Source organism: Dipodomys ordii, unplaced genomic scaffold, assembly GCF_000151885.1.
Source record: "Dipodomys ordii isolate 6190 unplaced genomic scaffold, Dord_2.0 Scaffold1, whole genome shotgun sequence".
In the NCBI taxonomy this organism is placed as follows: Eukaryota; Metazoa; Chordata; class Mammalia; order Rodentia; family Heteromyidae; genus Dipodomys; species Dipodomys ordii.
Window position 1 is genome coordinate 62,718,647 of NW_012267217.1, and position 19,544 is coordinate 62,738,190.

At 39.5% G+C, this 19,544-nt stretch overlaps 1 protein-coding gene across 1 annotated transcript in view; it reads left to right on the forward strand.

Annotated features, from left to right (window-relative positions):
- Dis3l2 (DIS3 like 3'-5' exoribonuclease 2) overlaps window positions 1-19,544 on the forward strand; it is a 356,978-nt gene that overhangs the window by 292 nt on the left and 337,142 nt on the right. The window lies entirely within an intron of this gene.

The following is a 19,544-nucleotide window of genomic DNA, read 5'->3' on the forward strand; positions in this document are numbered from 1 at the left end:
CGGGGCCGCTCCTGGCGCCGGGCCCGGCGGGGCCGCCCTGGTGGCTCCGTTCGGTGTGAGAGGATGGAGGCGGCGTTGGAGCCGGCTGCGTTTGTAGCCTGGAGGACGGCTCCCGAGGCGTCCTCCGGGGTCTCCTCCGGGGCCCGGCACGCACGGCGCCCCGGGGCCCGAGACAACGGCCGCCCTAGCGCAGCCCTTGACGTTTGCTCGGTGCCGGGCGCGGCCGCGGAGCCGTGCGCGCTCCCCGCCTCCTCCACCGCAGGGACCCATTTAATTGTACACGTTCGAACCGCTCAGCTTCCGGGGGACTCGCCTTCCACAGTGGGCGTGAGGTGTGGCTAAGGTTCCGTCACTTAACTTTGGGTGCCAACCGCTTTTTAGATGTGCAAGAAACTCTTCTTGGGACCGATTAGGAGATGGGAAAGATTTCAAGAGAATTTGTTACGAGGAAGTAGGAGGAGCAGGTGTCAGTTACACTTGAAAATACACTGTGACACTGCAAACCTACCTCGAGTTTGGCGCAGTGGTAACTAGGAAAACCGTAGACTTCATGTAACTAGATGATGACCACATTTAACTAATGACATGGAGTGGGAACATGTATCTTGGAAATGACATTTAGAAATAAAATGCAAGGGTTTATATACCAAAATCCATTGTTCAAAAACTGTAATAATTGTTATTTTTCTTTTGAAGCAGGTTCTCAAGATCGACCTGTCTTGTTTGTCTGTCTGTCTATCTATCTATCTATCTATCTCCAAAGCTAGGCTCAAACTTGCTCTGTAGCCCATGCTGGCTTAAGGTAGGAATTCTACCTTAGCTCTCCCTGGGATTATAGGTGTGTGCTATCACACTGTATCACAATGTATAATTTCATTTCAGTCAGTAAGTGTTAAGTGTCTATATTATTATATGCGCCCAAAATGATATAGAAGAAATGAAAGATTGCACACTTTACATCATCAGGAAAGCAATAAGGTGACAGCGGTTAAAATGCAAACTGTATGGTAGATATTAAGTACTGTAGTAGGTCAGAAGGTGGAGAAGTCATTATGGACTGCGGTTTCAGGGCTATCTTTATGGATTAAATGAGACTTGATTTTTCTTCAGAGTATAGATACAATCTGCACTTATACCGGAGGGGTTTTGGAGGGCTAAATTAGATGTTTTTGATGTATACCTGTACTGGGGTTTGAACTGGGTGTCTGGGTGCTGTCTCTTGGCTCTTTTGCTCAAGTCCCATAGACTTTCAGCCTGAGCCGGCTTTAAATTGTCATAGTCAGATATCAGCCTCCTGAGTTGCTAGGATTGCAGGCGTGAGCCTGTAATTAGTCCCACTAATTTTCTTAAATTCTTTAGGGTTTGGAAATAGTTTCATGTGACATTTTCTTTCTGTTTTTTTGGGGGGAGGGGAATTTATTGTTGTTATAAAGGTGATGTACAGAGAGATTACAATTACATGAGTCAAGTAATGAGTACTTTCCCTTTTGTACAATATCTTCTGTACCCTCACTCTCTTCCATTTCCTCCCTCCTGTCTCCACCTACAAGTTGTATAGTTGACATTTTCTTATTTTAATCTTTAAGGCCATTTGGTTTCTGATCTATTTATTTTTAAATACTCTCAGTATAAATCTCTGTGGCATTTTTTCCCCATGTTTGTGATCAAGGATAATGGGGCTACTAGCAGGGGATTTGCACCTTAGAGATGGTTTGCTTCTGCATTTGAACCGCAGCAGTATAAGTAGAATTAGTTGTTATTACATATGTGCTTAAAACTCTTGTGCATGTTAACTTGACTGACATTTCCTGAGTTCAGTTACGTAGTAGACGCCCAGTCAGGAGATATCAAAACCAAATTACTCAGCAACCAGTAGCTGTGCTTTATCTATCATAGGAAAGAGAGAGAGAGAGAGAGAGAGAGAGAGAGAGAGAGAGAGAGAGAGAGAGAGTGTGTGTGTGTGTATGGGGAGAGGGGAATTAGCTTACCTGTCTGATGTTCAGTGTTTGTTTTGAGACACAGAAAAGCCAGACTAGCTATTTTTAAGGCTCATTTTCTTTGTGAATCCACCAAAGATACATTTATGAGGAAGTACAACATTAGTTATACAGAGGAGGATTTCATTGTTATATCTCCATACATGTTTATAATACGTTCCAGTCAGTCTCACACCTATCACTCTCTCTTCCTTCTTCCTAAGACAATTTCAATCGACCATATGAGAATACACAAATTCTTACAACCTCTTAAAATGTTTCGTTGCTTTCTTACAGATTTCATGTTCATTTCTTATTTGAGGGCTCTTTTGGTACCAGGCACTGTGGTTGGCCTTGGAATTAGGAAGAATGAAGACATGGTCTCTATCCTCAGCAGATGATAATCAAAGAATTTATACCAATGTTCACTTGCCTCTGTGACAAACATTTTGGCTAGGGAATCACCGAAGGGAATTGGGACTGAGATCTGCAGGATGCACAGGCAAGGCAGTGTTCCAGCCAGAGCAGTTAGTGGGGCAGAAACTCTTTCATGTCCAGTTCATAGAGAAGATGAGGGATTCAGGATACAGTCTTGTATATGGAGCTGGAAGAGTGTAGAAGAATCTGGTGGGAGAGAGTGCTATGCTGAGAGGTGGATGGGGGTTACCTGGTGCCAGGCCTTAGAGTCAAATTGAGTTTTTTATTCTGTATCCTGAATAGGGAGAAGCTACTATAAAAGTTCTATTTGGTGGGGGGAAGGGGGGAGGCGGGGAAGGGATGTGAAGGGTAAACCAAAGGAGGAGGCTGCAATGCTTGGTAAGAAATGTACGCATTATCCTGCCCATGTTCACAAATAAAATAAAATTAAATTAAAAAAAAGAAAAAAAAGTTCTATTTGGAGGCTTAGGCTGGATTTGGGGTGAGGATGACACAGTGGTGTTTGAATAGCTTGCTTTGTATTTCTACCACTGCTTAGTATTTGTATTGTTTTCTCATCCTATTTCCTCAGCTTTGTTATAGTGGAAACTTCCATGTCTCACTATCAAGATGTATTTACTTTTTTTTTTAATAATTGAGAGAAAATAATTTAGGAATTAAGATTGTTCCATAGGAGTTACTTGAGTTGAAATACTGCAACATAGTAATTCTCTTTATTCCCTTCCCTCTTTTCTTTTGGTGTTGATAGTGGGGCTTCAAATCAGGTCTAGGCATTGTCCCTTAGCTTTTTTACTCAAGGCTGGTGCTCTACCACTTGGCCACATCTCCACTTCTGGCTTTTTTGGTGGCAAATTAGAGATAAGAGCCTTACAGACTTTCCTGCCTAATGTGACTTCAAACCATGATTCTTAGATCTCGGCCTCATGAGTATCAGCTAGGATTACAGGTGAGAATGAATGGTGCCTGAGTTATATGGACTACTCTATAGATGATTGTTAAGCCCATTTACTGTATGGCACTGTTTAAATCTGAGGTTTGTTTTTAAATTGACTTTTTTTTTAAATGTTAGAATGATGTGTCTGTTGATGAAATGGGAGTATTGAGGTCATTCAGATCCAATTACTGTGCTTGGATCTGTTCTTTTATGTCCAGTAGTTTTTAATTTTTAATAACATCAAGTATATAAACAATTTGGTACATAAGAATTTAAAATTGTTATGATCTTCTTCATAAAGTGTTCCCTTATTAATAGGTAGTGCTGTTATTTGTCTTTTTTTTTTTTTTTGCTAGTCCTGGTGCTTGAACTCAGGGCTTGGGTGCTGTCCCTGGGCTTTTTTTAATTTTAATTTTTTAACCTTTTTTTTTGCTGGTTGTGGGGCCTGTACTTTGGGCCTGGGTGCTGTCCCTCAGCTCTTCAGCTCAAGGCTAGCGCTCTACCACTTGAACCACAGTGCCACTTCCGGCTTTTTTTTTCTGCTTATGTGGTGCTGAGGAATCGAACCCAGGGCCTCATGCATGCAAGGCAAGCACTCTACCACTGAGCCACCTTCCCCAGCCCTCCCTGAGCTTCTTTTACTCAAGGCTATCAGTCTACTACTTGAGCCACAGCACCACTTCCGGCTTTTTCTGTTTATGTGGTACTGAAGAATCAAACCCAGGGCTTCACTCATGCTAGGCAAGCATTCTACCACTAAGCCACATTCCTAGCTCTCTTATTTATCTTAAAAAAATTCTTTATCTTCTTTATTCTCACTAAAGTTGGGCTGAAGTCTTTCAGATATGAGTATAGCTACTACTGCCATATTTGGCTTCCATTTACTGCTATGCCCTTTCCATCCTTCCATTTTCAGTCTGTGTATATCTTTGCTAGTGGAGAGATGTTTCTTAAAAATAATAGTGTCATCAAATAAAATGTATTTTTTTCTTTATTACTGAATGTAGTATTTCCTCAGTCCAATCTTCTGTCCTGGTAGTCTTCCTCTTCTTGATCCTCCTGGTCATGCTCTCTGCTGCTTTTTTAAACTTTGATTTATTGAAGTGTTTTCCAACAATTCCATTGTCTTCCCCCATTCCCACATCTCAATTTCCCTGCTGGATTTCTCAACTGTGTTGACTTTTTTGTTCAGGTCTTGAATTAACTTTTCCTTCCTTCCTTCCTTTTTTCTTTCTTTTCTTCCTATCTTTCTTTCTTTTTTGTTGGCTGTGGGGCTTGAACTCAGGCCCGGACACTATACTTGAATTCTTTTACTCAAGGCTGACACTCTACCACTTTGAGCCACAGCATTACTTCTGGTTTTCTGGTGGTTAATTGGAGATAAGAGTCTCACAGACTTTCCTGCCTGGGCTGGTTTTGAAGTAAGATTCTCAGATTTCAGCTTCATGCGTAGCTAGAATTATAGGTGTGAATCACCAGTGCCTGGCTTTATTTTCTTTCTTGATTTATCTGTTTTGTTTGAATCTCTTTCAGACCAATTGATCCTTTTGAAAAGTGACATTTTTATACTCATTTAGCTGTTATGAACTTTGTGTATGTGCACGCATACATACATGTATGTGTAAGTACATGTGTACCAGTACTAGGGCTTAAATTCAGAGCCTGGGTGCTGTCCCTTAGCTTTTTTGCTTAGGGTTGGTGCTCTACCACTTCATCCACACTTCCACTTCTGGATTTTTGGTGGTTACTTGCAGATAAGAGTCTCACAGACTTTTCCTGCCTAGCATGGTTTTGAGTTGTAGTCCTAAAATCTCAGCCCCCTAAATGATTAGGATTATAGGCATGAGCTACTGACGCCCAGATGTTATGAACATAAGCCTTGCCTTTTCATAATGTGTTTTTATGTTGCATGATCATCTATTAGGTTAGTTTTCTTTCAATGGTGCTCAGAGGAGAGAAAGCATACAACTATAATGAAATCACCAATTCAAAACCAAAATAGATAATAAACGTATTAAGAACCACTTAGCAACATCAGCTATTCCCCAAATAAGGTTATATAGAAGAAAAGAATTAGAGTTCTTATAAAATAAATTAGGAGTTTGAAGGTTTGGGTGGTGCAAGAAGGCAAAAAGAATAAAAAGAGGGAAAGGGAAAGAAGCAAAGTTAACAATATCCTGTCTCTAAAATAAAAATGAGTGGACTGGGGGCTGGGCATAGCTTAATTGGTATAGCACTTGACACTGTGGTCAGTGCCTGATACAGAAAAAATAAGTTGATTTGTTTTGGTCAAGTTGGTTCATTTTTAGATTCAAACTTAGGTTTATTTAGTTTTCAGGAATAGTAGAAAAGAACAAAAGTTGTGAAACTTTTCTTATCCTTCCTGGTATAGAACTAAAATAGATCAAAAGAATTGTGAACTATCATATATGACTTAGGTTATAAAAGATTTCAGGGATGAACTTTGAGAGACAGGTAAGGTTTTGCAGTTATCTATAAAGACAATGAAACATTTGAGGAAGAGAAAAGAGTATATTTCAGTGCATGGGCATGGAAGAGTGGGACATGTTTTTGGCTAAATAAAGCAGATGACTCAGGAGATTGGACTGAATTGTGAAATATGTTTGATATCTGGGTTTAACATATAAGTTTTCTTTTTTCTTTTTTGGGTTGGTCCTGGGGCTTGAACTCAGAGTCTGAGCACTCTCTCCCTTACTCTTTTTATTCTATCACTTGAGCAACAGTTCTACTTCCTGCTTTTTTGGTGTTTAATTGGAGATAGAGTCTCATGGACTTTCCTGCCTGGGCTGGCTTCAAACCACAATCCTCAGATCTCAGCCTCCAAAATAGTTAGGGATACAGGTGTGTTACTGGCACCTGGCCAACATAAGCCTTTGCATGTATTTTTTCTGCATTGGTTATGTGCATATGACTCAAGAAGGTGTCTTTTAAAATTCCTTCTTCATTAGCAGTCTTGCGCATAATAAGTTTTATTGATTGATTGATAACTTATTTTCTTACTGTAGCACCCTTAGTTAATTTAGAACTTGTGATTACATTGTTCATTGTATGAGAAATCCTCTGTTCATAAAATTCTTTCCAAAGAAGTCAGCATACTTTATGCTATGTCATTTATTGATTGTCTTAGCAGTCAGCTTACTATCCTCAGAGAGTATCCCACTTCCTCTGGATTCCAGAATCCAGGCCCATTGTGTAGCCTTACACTGTTCTAATGAGAGAAGTACTCAGAGGGTAGTTTTGTGGGCAGAGTGCAGGCCTCGTTCTGGGGCTTTTCTGTTTCTAGCTGGTGGGGCACTGCCCTTGAACTCACAACTGCCCACCACACGCAGCATTAGCTCTGACACTGCCTGGGTTGGATTGGACTCATTTTAATCTTTCTATCTCAAAGGATTTAAGAGCTGAGATTGCAACTAGGCATCAGTTAATTTTGATCAGTTAAAAATAATTAGTGGAAAAATATCTTCCTATAAAAATTACACCATTCTTCATGAAAGGCTTCTAATTAGTTTATACAACTCTTTTTACTATGGTGCTCTGGCAAGCACTGTCTTTTCCAGAGCCCTCTGAAGTAACTGTCAGAAGTCTGAGTTTGGTCAAAGAGTGCATTGACCTTTATTACCTTCTTTCCCTGCCCTCATTGGTCTTCTTGTTAATGCAGCTTTTGAAAAAAGAAGATAACAATGAGAGATTCTGCTAACTGGGAATAGGTGGCTCCTTAAAGGATAGGATAGGTCTTAACAGATTTTTAGTAAAAAATTGAGTCTGAAATTGAGACTATATATGTCTTTATGCGAATTCAATGTAATCTTGATTTTTTTTTTTTGGTTGGTTATGGGGCTTGAACTCAGGACCTGGACGCTGTCTCTGAGCCTGATTGTGCTCAAGGCTAGTGTTCTACTACTTGAGCCACAGCAACACTTCCGGACCACTTCTGGTTTTCTGGTGGCTAAATGGAGATAAGAGTCTCATGGAAAGGTGGCTTAGGGGTGGAGTGCTTGCCTTGCATGCATAAGGCCCTGGGTTTGATTCCTTAGCACCACACAAGCAGAAAAAGAAGGAAGTGATGCTGTGGCTCAAGTGGTAGAGTGCTGACCTTGAGCTGATGAGCTGAGGGACAGTGCTCAGGCCCAGGGTTCAGGCCCCATGACCACCACCACCACCAAGTCTCACGGACTTTCCTGCCTGGGTTGGCTTTGAACTGTGATCCTCAGATCTCAGCCTCCTGAGTAGCTAGGATTACAGGCAGGAGCCACTGGTGCCTGGCTTGGTTTATTATTATTTTTTGTCGGTCGTGAGGCTTGAACTCTGGGCCTGAGCACTTTCCCTCAGCTCTTCAACTCAAGGCAAGCGCGCTACCACTTGAGCCACAGCGCCACTTCTGGTTTTCTGGTGGTTTATTGGAGATAAGAGTCTCATAGACTTTTCCTGCCAGGGCTGGCTTTGAACCGTGATCCTCAGATCTCAGCCTCCTGAGTAGCTAGGATGACAGGCGTGAGCCATCAGTGCCCAACTGGTTTATAATTTTTGTGCTTGTTTTGGGGCTTGAACTCAGGGCCGAGGTGCTGTCTGAGATTTTTTGCTCAAGGCTAGTGCCTTCTACCTGAGCTACAGCTTCACTTCTGCCTTTTTTGGGTATTAATTGGATATTAGGGTCTCGCAGACTTTCCTGCCTGGGCTGGCTTTGAACCATGGTCTTCAGATTTCAGTCTTCCAAATAGCTAGGATTACAGGTGTGAGCCACTGACACTGGCCTGGCTTTGGTTCTTTTTGAGATTGAGTCTCACAAATATGCCTGGGCCAGACTTGTCCTTGAGTCTCCCATTCACACTTCCAGTCTAGCTAGGATTACAGGCACATACCACTGTGTATAGCTATTGGTTGAGCTGGGGTACTGGGAAGTTTTTGGCTGTGCTGGCCTTGAACTGTGATTTTCCTGATCTCTACCTTCTGAGTAGGTAGGATTACAGGTGTGAGCCACCATACGTAGCTTCAAGCATCTTTAAATGATAACCATTGGTAAACTCATTTGAAAACCACATTGAAAGTCACATAATTTTTTAAAAAAAACTTTTAGGCTTGAATATTTTTTAGTAATGAGGCCTGGCTGTATATTTTTCATTTTAGACTTACCTTCCTTTCTTGTAATAGTTGTTTGAAATATTTGGAGAAGAGCTTTTTTGATTTCATGAACCTGAATGCAGTGGTGTATTGATTTGTTGGGACTACCATAATGAATTTAGTTGTAACAAAGTTTAGTCGTTCCTCAGTTTCTGTGGAGGTGGGCTGGATTATGAGATTCTGAAATCTGCTGGTGCTCAAGTTCCTTATATGAAACTATATATTTGCAGCCAGGTGTGGTGGTGCATGTCTGTAATCCCAGCATTTGGAAGTGAAGGCATGAAGATTGCTAGTTTGAAGCAAGCCTAGACTACACAGCCAGTTCCAGGCCAGCTTGGGCTACATGTCAAGACCTTGTTTTTAAAGCCATATTTGTATATATCATATACAAAAATCCTCTTTTAATCATCTCTAGATTAGTCATAATACGAAGCAAATGCAAGTTGAATAGTTTGTTACAACATACTGTTTAGGAGACAATGACAAGAAAAGAAACATCTGTATGTATTCAGCAGTTTTTTTTTTTTTGAATCTTTTGTCTGTGATTGGTTGAATGCACAGAGGTAGACTCATGGGTTTGGAGGGCCCATTGTACCCCAACTCAATGGTGCACACAACAGAACTTTACTGGATCACTGTTCTGTTCCTGAGGTCAAGGGGTTGGCAGAGTTGATTCCTTTTGAAGTCTGTGAAGACAATCTGGTCTATCTCTCTTTTAACTACTTCTGGTTGCTGGCAATCTCTGGCATTCTTTGACTTTAGATATATCATCCTGATATTTGCCTTCATCTTCACATGATGTTATCTCTAAGCATATTTGTGTCCAAATTTTCCCTTTTGTTTAAGTACAGCAGTCATACCAGATAGGCTTCTCCAATATGACTTCATCTTAACTAATTACATCAATTATTTCTAAATAAAGTCATATTTTGAGGTACTTTGGGTTTAGAAATTCAATATATTTTGTGTTAATCAGATTTTTGTCACTATAACAAAGAACTGAAGGTGATGGCTTTATACAGGAGAAAAGGTTTATTTTAACTTTTTGTTTTAGAGGTTCCAGTCACTGATAATTGGCTCTGTTGTTTTTAGCCCTGTGTCAAGACCGCATATCATAGTGAGCACATGGTAGGGCAAAATTGCCTTATGTCACAACCTGATTGCCAAAGAAAGAGGAGTCTTGGTGCTTGTGGCTCATGCCTATAATCCTAGCTACTCAGGAGGCAGAGATCTGTGATTTAAAGCTGGAAGTGGAGGTGTGGCTCAAGTGACAGTGTCAGCTGTGAGTGAAAATCTGAGTGAGAGCACAAGTCCAATGGCACCAATAAGAAAGAAAGATGCCAGGTGCTGGTGGTTCATGCCTGTAATACTAGCCTCGCTACTCAGGAGGCTGCGATCTGAGGATCACAGTTCAAAGCCAGTCAGGGCAGTAAAGTCTCTGGGACTCTTATCTCCAGTTAGCCACCAGAAAACCGGAAATGGTGCTGTGGCTCAAGAGCACTAGCCTTGAGCTGAAGAGCCCAGGAACAGTGCCCAGGCAAGCATTCTGCCACAGAGCCACCTAAGAGAAGCCTTTTATTGGACTAATTTAGCAACACCAGAGGTCAGCCCAGAATAGTGCTTCCTGGCTGACTCAAAAAGTGTGCTGATGCTGGGCACCAATGGCTCACGCCTATAATCCTACTACTCAGGAGGCCGAGGTCTGAGAATTATAGTTTGAAGCCAGCCCAGGCAGGAAAGTCTGAGATTCTGATCTCCAATTAACTACCAAAAAAAAAAAAAAAAGAAGTGGAGCTGTGGTTCAAGTGATAGAGGGTTAGCCTTGAGCAAAAAAGTTCAAGGACAGTTCCCAGGCCCTGTGTTCAAGTCCCAGAATTTGCATATGCACACACACGTGCACAGAAGTGGGCTGAATAGCCTTGTTATGTAGCCTTGTTATATAGTATGTGTGGCATGCAAATGAAGGATTATATTTATATGAATCATAAGATGGTTTATACCAACTATAGACTCCACATGGGACCAATCAGTGGCCTTACATAAGGACTAGTGCTAAGTTCTGCACTGTACCAGCCATTGGCTTCTTGCTGAGTTACTGAAGAGGTGCTTTCCACTCTCATCCTAAGTGAGAATAGCTGTAGGCTCATTTACAGTTCACCCAGGCTTGTCTTAGCCCTAGATGCTAGCCTTACAAGGCTGGTGTGGTTTGTTTGACCTGCACAGGTTGTGACTCGGGCAAGGGCTCTTGGATTAGGAGCCATGCCTTCGGTTGTAGGGTCATTGCAGCTAGAGTCTTCTCAGAATGATTATAAAGTATTTCAAATAACTTTGCTGCCATGAGGGCAATATAGTTGGTTGTTAAAGAAGGGGCTACTTGGCTGATAGATACCAGTTAGTGAGGTATAAGAGCTGGATTTATCCACTGCTATTTAAAAGTTTGAATGGCCTGATCCAATGATTTTACTCATTCACAGAAGAAAACTTTATAGGGTGTTTACAATAAAGATTTAAAGCTCAACATATACCAGAATTCTCAACAGCATTTAAAAGAGCTTAACAGTGCCCTGCTCTAGACCCAGTGCCTTGGAGGAGTCAGGTCCCTCTGAGCTGTGTCAGTAGTGGTTTTTAGCTAGGAAATAGAGAATTGTAAAAGCTGCAAACCCTATAGTCAACATCTGACTTGCACTGAATTATGTGACAACAGGACATACTTAGAAAACTGAGGACTAGAATCAGAATTGAGTTTGTAGGGCCTCCTAGGTCCACTGTATAGGGTATTTAACTGACAGACCAAATCTAAAATAAGCAGGTTGGCTTAGGGGGTCATTAAACTTTGCCACATATCACTGTGTTGTCTGGATTTAGTGTCTTAGTTCTTTTGTGGCTTAAAATTTTGTCTTCAGCACTCTTCCAAATTCCTTGGATAATACTAGAATTTGTCTCTGTTACTTTGAGAGGACGTGGAGGTACAATAATTTGTTAATTGGTATGCCTTCTTCTGGAAGGGCTGTCTTAGACAAGGTAGGAATATAACTAAAAAGTTTGTTAATTGATATGCCTTCTTCTGGAAGGGCTGTCTTAGACAAGGTAGGAATATGACTAAAAAGAGCCGGTGGGTAGTAAATTCCAGATGGTTGTGGCTACAGCCCTGAAAGTAGTAAGCATTGTTATAGCAATGCTTTCTCCAGGGACAATAGGATGATATAACTGAGTTAAAAAAATAACACAGAAGCCAACTTGGTATTAATCTCTCATGTGAAATTTTGAAAAAAAGTTTTAATGAGCCACTGACATTTTATTTGGAATGATATGAGCCTTGGGTAAACTACTTTCAATTCTTATATGTTTTAGTCATTTGGTTCAGTAGACTGTAGATTCTAAAAATCACATTTTTCCAAATTGCCATAGTAAATTTGCCATGTAGATCAGCTTTGTGACTCTCTTTCCTTTGGAGATTAGAATGTATGAAGAGTTGATGTCTATAAGTAAGTACTAATTGAAATTTCACATGGCACTGGTGAGAGAATTACTTTTCAGCTGTATTGTTAAGTAACTTCTCTGTTAAACGACGTTTGGATTGTATTTGGTAGCTCTGCTCTGACAACTTACTGTTTATGTACTCAAAGGTTCTAAGTGATAGCAGTATCAATCAATTGTTGAATTGGTTAATAAACAGAAGACTTTGACTTTATGACCTGTAATTGAGAGTTTTTAAAGGCCTTAGCAAGTTTTCTACATGTGTTTCATTTTACTTTAGTATATGTGCATGCATGCATGTGCTTGTGAGTATATGCAGTAGAGCAAATACTGTAGCTCATTAACATTAACTGTTGATTGATAATTGTTGAAATTGATAGCAAACTGTGGGGGTTATTGCAACATATTTTCCTACTTTGCATATTTTTTAAACTTTAAAAAATAAAAAGATAAATGGTGCCCTCTAAATATAATGAAGAAAGTGGTGGAATCAATTTTATTTATTTATTTATTTACTTACTTATATTTTGTGCTGGTACTGGGGTCTGAACTTAGGGCCTGGGAACTGTCTGTTAGCTTTTTTGCTCAAGGCTGGTATTCTACCACTTGAGCTCTACTTCTAGCTTTTTGGTGGTTAATTGAGATGTGTTTCACGGACTTTCCTGCCCAGGCTAGCTTTGAACTGTGATCCTCAGGTCAGGCTCTTATAAGTACCGCGTTCTAGCCGATTGCGCCACTGGAGCTCCACAGGTCAGACTCTTGAGTAGCTAGGATTATGGATGTGAGCCTCTAATACTCTGCTTAGATTTTATGTAGTTGGAAAGACAGGAATTAGTGAAATAGGTGTCATGATTTCTACAACCTTCTTGGTTGACTTTTTCAGTTGCGCTGAAGCATCTGAATAACTGCAAGGACAAGAATATAAATATTTCACCCTATTTTTTTTTTTATAGACTCTTCTTTTTTGTTTTTTTTTTTTTTTGGTCCGGTTGTGGGGCCTGAACTCTGGGCCTGGGCGCTGTCCCTCAGCTCTTCAGCTCAAGGCTAGCGCTCTACCACTTGAGCCATAGCGCCACTTTTGGCTTTTTTCTTTTTGCTTATATGGTGCTGAGGAATTGAACCCAGGGCCGCAGGCATGCAAGGCAAGCACTCTACCACTGAGCCACCTTCCCAGCCCTCACCCTGTTTTTTTTTGCCTCAGTTTACTGATTAAGGCACAGTTTAGATTGTGACTGTTCCCATGCTGTGAAAATAAATCCTTTGTGGTATTTATTATTTATTTATAGTGGACTTTCTTTTAGTATTTGGAGCACAACATTAATTTGACACCATTGTTTGATTACTTTCTTGTGTTTTAAATTCTGATTTTCTTCAAAAAGGTGAAGTTTTAATTTAATCCTTATTCTTTTTAACTTTACAAGTGTCTTTTTTTCTTCCTCCATGGGATGAATGGTCAAAGATTTCTTCTTTCTTTTAAAGGTACTGCTGCATTTGACTAGTTTTTTGCTATTCTATGTAGTTTGTTTCCAAAGTCCATACCTTTTTTCCCTCCATAAAAGAGGTTAGAATAGGGGCTGGGAAGGTGGCTCAGTGGTAGAGCACTTGCCTTGCATGCATGAGGCCCTGGGTTCCATTCCTCAGCACCACATAAGCAAAAAGAAAAAAGCCGGGAGTGGCACTGTGGCTCAAGTGGTAGAGCACTAGCCTTGAGCTGAAGAGCTGAGGGACAGCGCCCAGACCCTGAGTTCAGGCTCCACAACCGACCAAAAAAAAAAAGAGGTTAGAATAAATTCAGGGACTTTAAAGTGCCAATTGGTATATGAACGTCTTTACAGCATAATAATTAATCTTATTTATTCTGGTTTAGGAATTCTTTATATGTAAAACAGGAATATAAGGTTGAATTTATAATGTAATCTTTACAAAGTACTCATGAAAAATGAAACTATTTGGTTAAAAAAAAAAGAATCAGTGTCAGCCTCAGAACATTTGGGGGAATCTGTCCTGAGGATCTGTACCACTGAAGTTTAACACTACAGATTTTCACACTAAAATGATAGCTTGTAGGTAATAGTGTTCAGTCAGTGATTTTCTTAAAATGAAAGATGATCATACTTATAAAGTTACCCACCACTGAAAATATTACAGATACTTAAGTCTCTCATTTATCTACCTTAACTACTTAAGGATAAAACAGAGAACTTAAATTAATGATTAATTAAATGATTAATTTTAGGCTTTTTCGAAGAGTTCTAATGTTCAATATTTTGAGTAAGAGTGTTTTAACTTGTCATTCACCTACGTCAATGGCCAGGTTCAAATGAACAATTTACCTGTTTGTTTTTCATCATAAACCATGCTTTTGTGTCAGTACTGGATAAGAATTAAAGTAAAGGTTTTTTAAAAAAATTGTATTGAATACTGAAAATATGGCCATCTTTGTTGTGCCATGGTCCTCGAGAATATGTGTCTTAACCACTTCTGGTGAAACACGGGAAACGTAACCACCATTTAGGGCCCTTTGTGCTTCCTATTTCATGATTAGTTGGCTTAAATACCTCCATTCATTCAGGACTACATCAGATAATATCATGCTTTTCTTTTTAGTCATGTAACGCAATTTTAAAACTTAAGAGAAAGATGCTTATATCTACGAAGTTATGCACCACCATTAGTTGCTTTTTGAAATCTTAAAAGTACTGTTTAATTCTCTACGATTCCATTTGTGTTACTTTCACTTGCATATGCTTCTTTCACTTGTTTTTGTTTTTTCATGCACTTCTTTTTTTTAAATTTTTTATTGTAAAGATACTATACAGAAGGTTACAGTTACATGAGTAAGGTAATGAGTACACTTCCTATTGAGCATTGTTACCCCCTCCATTGTTTTCCCCCTACCATCCCTTCCCTCCCTACCTTCCCTGAGGTTCTATTTTTTTTTTTTTTGTGATTAAGCGATTACATAATTTCCCAAATTTCACAGTATTGTGGAATAATGATGCTCATTTAAAGTCACAAGTTCATTCTAACTTTCCTGGAGCAAATTTTCTATCACAGTCTATAACATATAACGGGATACACATATACACCATACATGTGATCAGCAGCATGGGGATATTTAGTAGTGGTTCGACCAGATGAGTGGGAGTTCTTTGTTTCTTGAGTCCTGTTAGTTTTGTCATATCACCTAACATTTTGGATTTAGCATCCACTTATCAGGGAGACCATGTACCGTTTGTCTCTTTGCTCTTGGCTTACCTCACTCAACATGATTCCTTCTAGCTCCATCCATTTCCCTGCAAATGCCATTATTTTGTCATTTCTAATGGCTGCATAATATTCCATTGTGTATAGATACCACAATTTTTGGATCCATTCATCTGTGGTGGGGCATCTGGGTTGTTTCCATATCCTAGCTATTGTGAATAGTACTGCAATAAACATGGAGGTGCACATGTCCATGTATATTGGTTCCTGTTGTTCAGGGTAGATGCCTAGAAGTGGTATGACTGGGTCGTAAGGGAGGTCAATCTTTAGCTTTCTAAGGACCCTCCAGACTGCTTTCCAAAGTGGTTGTATAAGTGTACATTCCCACCAGCAGTGTAATAGGGTTCCTCTTTCTCCACATCCCCTCCAGCATTTGTCGTTGGCTGATTTGTGGATGTGGGACATTCTGACTGGGGTAAGGTGGTATCTCAGGGTTGTCTTTATTTGCATTTTCTTCACCACCAGCGATGATGAACATTTCCTCATATGTTTCTTTGCCATTTTTATTTCTTCATTTGAGAAGTCCCTCTTTAGTTCCCTTGCCCATTTAGTAATTTGTTTGTTAGGTTTGGGAGGGATTAGTTTCTTGAGTTCCCTGTATATACAGGATGTTAACCCCTTGTCTGATATATTGCTGGTAAATATTTTTTCCCAATTAGTTGGTTGTCTTTCTAGCTTGGTTGCGATAGATTTAGCTGTGCAGAAGCTTTTTATTTTAAAGTAGTCCCATTTGTCGAGTCTCTCTCCAATTTGTTGTGACCCTGGGACTCTGTTCAGGAAGTTCCTTCCTGTGCCTATTATTAGTTCAAGTGTCTCTCCTACTCTGTCCTGCAGTAGTTTCAGAGATTCAGGTTTAATGTTAAGGTCTTTAATCCATTTTGAGTTGATGTTGGTGCATGGTGATAGGCTGGGGTCCACTTTTAGTTTTCTGCATGTGGCGCCCAGTTTTCCCAGCACCAGTGGTTGAAGAGGTTTCATGCACTTCTTTTTATGTGTTATAATTTAAAAATATTGTTACTTTTAAGACCTGAAATTATTGTGTACCACTTTTTGCTGTTTTCTTTTCCTTGAGACTCAGTGCTGGTAGCTTTATTCTTCGTATGTTTTGTAAGCATTTAGTAGGCCGTTGACTATGACAATAGTCTGCGGTGAATAGTGTTCAAAGGATTTTTTGGTTCAGCCAGCATTCTGAGGCAGTCCCAGACTAGGATTACTTCAGTTAGTTTCTGTGATTGGGATTCCCTAGCATGACTGCACTGGGTTGAAGCTGTGTAGTTTCCACTTTTCAGAGGAAAGACTTCTGGGCCTCATTTAGAACCCAGGCCAGGTAGATTCATTTCTTAATTTTGTTTTTAACTCATCTCTACTGTGATTTTTGCGCTTTAAAGGTCTGAGTCTTTTGGAGGCTGAAGTAAGAGGATCGCTGTTTGAAGTCAGAGTGGGCAGAAAAATCCACAGGACCCCATCTCCAAAATAACTAGCAAAAGGCAGTTCTGGAGGCATAGTTCAAGAGGTAGAGTACCAATTCTGAGCAAACAAGCCAAGTGAGAATATGAGGTCCTGAGTTCAAACCTCAAAGCTGTAAATAATCAAAAAACTAACGGATCACTTCTGTATATTTTACCTTATCCAGGTCCTATTTTGTGCCTTTCTGCAGCATTAAACTACAGATCTTTTGGCACTGACACTGTCAAACTTCTAGGATCTCCAAGCCTTGACTTTTATTCTTTCTGGTTTCTAGCTCCTGCTTGATTATTATTATCTTTTCTTTCTTGAAAGCTCAACAGTATAATTTAAAAGCAATTGGGAATTTTTTGTTCCAACATTGTCATTTCATACTAGTTGAGTGTTCTTTATCCAAAAATGCTTGAAACCAGAATTATTTTTAATTTGTAATATTTGCATATACATATGTGATATTTTAGAGATGGTACTCAAGTCTAAATATGAATTTATGTTTCTTATACAAGATACATATATAGCTTGAAGGTAATTTTGTAGTTTCAGACTGCCTTGTTTTGGTTTTCCTGTCCCAGGAGATCAAGTAATAGGATTCACCTCTTGTGACATCCTATTAGTGGGGAAAGTTTTTGATTTTAAAGAACTTCTTATTTTAGATTTTTGGATAAGGGGTGTTCCACCTGTATCAGTTTTTTTTTCCCTAGAATAATGACTATATTAAGAAGCAGAAGTTCCCAACACAGCATTTCCAAAGCTTTCTACAAATCACAGATTGTTGGCCTAGGAGGGACTCAATCCTGGTTCCTTTAGAACTGGTCATCTGGGACAAAACTTGTTTGCTGTCTGTTAAGAGGGACTTTGGAAGGTGTACAGGCATTTTCAGGACTATTGCCTTATCTGGCAAGAAGAGAGAGAATGTTGAATTGTAGTTGTCAAGTGCTACAGCAAGGTCAAGTAAGAACAAGGCTGAAAATTGACAGTGGGATTTCATAATCTGGAACTCTTTGCCAGAGGGGTCTCTAGGGTGTGGAGGAGGAAGAAGCCTATTGTGTTTTTTAATGTCTGGGAAGATGGTGGTCCTTAGTCTTGGCAATTCTGGTTTTCCTCAGGAAAAATTAGTAGTTTATCAGCATGTGGTTGTTTATATTCTCTTAACCCTTGCCTTAGATAGATTAACTCTTATCTATCATAGAACTAAATTCAGCTATGGAATGTTGGACCTATCCAGTGTCTACTCTTGAAATTTGTCTTTTGATCTCCTCATATAAAAAAGAAAGAACTGAAAAGAGCAGAGCTGTACTGGGGCAGGAAATTGAGAGAAAGAATTGATGACTCGTCCCCCTCCCCATCCTCCCCAGGTTGTGGGGCTTGAACTCTGGGTATGGGCGCTGTCCTTGAGATCTTCAGCTCAAGGCTAGTGCTTAACTACTTTGAACCACAGTGCCACTTCTGGTTTTCTGGTGGTTAATTTGAGATAAGAGTCTCATAAACTTGCCTGCTCCAGCTGGCTTTGAACTGCGATCCTCAGATCTCAGCCTCCTGAGTAGGTAGGATTACAGGCGTGAACCACCTGTGCCTGGCTGTTGTTTGTTTTAACTTAAAATTATATGAAATTTCTAAAAATTATTAGGAAAAATTTCAGATCCATGCACAAGTAGAATAATGCAACCACCCTCATTGATTAATCTTCCAAATTCAATGTTTTTTGCATGTTTGCCTTATTAATCTTTTAAAATTATCTTTACTTTGCTGACATATTTTTGATGTTTGACATCATTTATGAACATGTGTATAATCTCACTATGCAATATAAATCTTTTCACATATAGTCACTATGATGTTACCACACTTAGTACAAGATTGGTTATTCTTTGCTATTATATACTATATAAAGACTATTAAAGAGGTAGTGGTTTTGTGTCTTTTTAGGCAGGTACTTCTCCACTAAGCCTCATCTCCTGCCCCCTTTTTAGTTCTTTGACTGTATGGAGATTATTCTTGCTTTGTTTCTTCCTGCTTGCCATACCCTCTGCCCAGAAGGCTCTGTTTCACAATTTTTAATTGGCAGACTTAGTTCCAATATTATTTTCTCAAATGTAGTATTTCCTAGAGACTTGGTCCGTGTCTCATCTTTCTCTTTGTTATCTGTGTACATGTTTGTTGTCTGTCTCCTCTCCCTAGATTGTAAGTACCATGAATGCAGGGGCCTTGGCCTAAAAAGGGTATAGCATGTAGTAATGAAAAAATTTTAGAAACAACTCAGCTACTATAACTATTAATCATTAATGATTTCAAAACTTGCTTAATTTTTTATAACTATTATCTCTTTCTCAGCTGATTTCTATCCCAGAGCTCTTCTTTTCTCAAGAGCCTTAGGCAACAGCTGTGTTTGCAGAAAGTGCTGGGCTGTTGTCCTTTTCAGAACATTTAATCTTTTAAATCCTCAAAATATTTTGCAAAATATAAGTGAGTAAAGTTACTTCTGACCTGTTAAAAGATTGTGTTTTTACTGACCTCTCATTTGAGATCACTTTAATTTGAGCTTGTAAATCTGTTTGGCTTATGTGAAATAGGATGGATTTAGCTTTTAGCCTACATACTATTTAATTGATTATTTGAACTTCTTTGATTTATTGTGAATTCCATATAGAGGTGTTTTGTTTTGGTTTTTCTTTGTCAGTCTGGGCACTATCCTCGAGCTTCTTTTTGCTCAAGGCTAGCACTCTACTGTTTGAGCCATAGCGCCACTTATGGCTTTTTCTGTGTATGTAGTATGAGGAATTGAACCCAGGGCTTTATGCATATTAGGCAAGCACTCTACTACTAAGCCACATTCCCTAACCATATAGAAA